Source organism: Notolepis coatsorum (genome assembly GCF_963971535.1).
Source record: "Notolepis coatsorum genome assembly, contig: SCAFFOLD_262, whole genome shotgun sequence".
Taxonomy (NCBI): domain Eukaryota; kingdom Metazoa; phylum Chordata; class Actinopteri; order Aulopiformes; family Paralepididae; genus Notolepis; species Notolepis coatsorum.
The window spans coordinates 308765-310000 of NW_028169772.1; positions in this window are offsets into that span (position 1 = coordinate 308765).

Consider the following 1236-nt stretch of genomic DNA (forward strand, 5'->3'; position numbering starts at 1 on the left):
CCTTAGATGACCTTCTGGGGAGGCTGGTCAGCCCCCCCTGACTTCCTTGTTGGTGTCTTCTTCCAGTTTCAACTACGAGGAGGTCTGATGACTTCAGACCTTTTAACATTCCCTTAATAGGGCTTGTGTAATGATTCAAATGGCCTATCTAGCATTAACCCAGTACAGTCATTGCTTCTTAGGTTAATACCATTCAGTCCACAAGAGCCAGCACCAAACCCCATCTACCAAACTGACACTTTGTATTACTCTATGAAAGGATTATTTAACCAGCTTTGGCATTCCTAAAATGGTAATCTATTATTGTATAGATTCAACCATATGTCTAGAAGGTGTTTGGTTCATGGGGGTTTGAAATGGCTCTCTACAACTGTTTAAACAACTTTATCATGAGAGGTTTTGCCTGAAGGCTCCTCAGGAATGTCACACCATACTGACGCTGTGCATCTTTCTTGCTCTATCCCTTTGAGAGTCCTTGTAATGCTACAGTTCACTTATTAAAGCATTATTTTGAATTAACACAGATATTTTCAGTTTTCAGGGTTGATCTAACAGTCTGTTCAAGTCAATATACCATATATTCCTATATAGCTATCCCTTTTTTCTGTCTGTGTGTGTCCAGTACTTACACTGAACGGTAGAGGTCGCCAGGCCTTCTAACTTACAAACTTTTCCCTCTCTATTAGTTTCCCTTATCTATACCAAAAATTGCAGTGTTTTTATGAAATATACATTTTCCCTTCATCCCCATTTCCTAACTATCCACTCCTCCTTCTGTCTATGTTTGGCCCTCGGCCTCTCCATATTACCTTTAACTAACTATAACTACTTAACTATACCCGCCCAGTCCACATATTGAAAAATATAAATGACCCTTTCCCCCAGAATATACCATTCCCCTGCTTCAGCTGTTCTCAGAATCCCCCCCCCCCCCCCCCCTTCCCTCTTTTAAGTCGGGACCTTGAACCTCTTATTCCTACATAAAGCCCCCATACACATTATATTCATATCAATTATCTGGTAAGAAGGGGGGCCTGCCATATATACCCATGCCTTTTCCCTTGTATATCAAGCATGGGGGAATGTCTCTTAAAGATTTCCCTTAGAAATTACAATCCCTAATGTCTCCGTACCCGTACTGCCTATATATTGAATCATTGAAATTGCCCGATTATAGATTATTTCCCTTACCCCCCTCCCTTCCCTAATATACCATTCGTATCTACCCGTGTCATC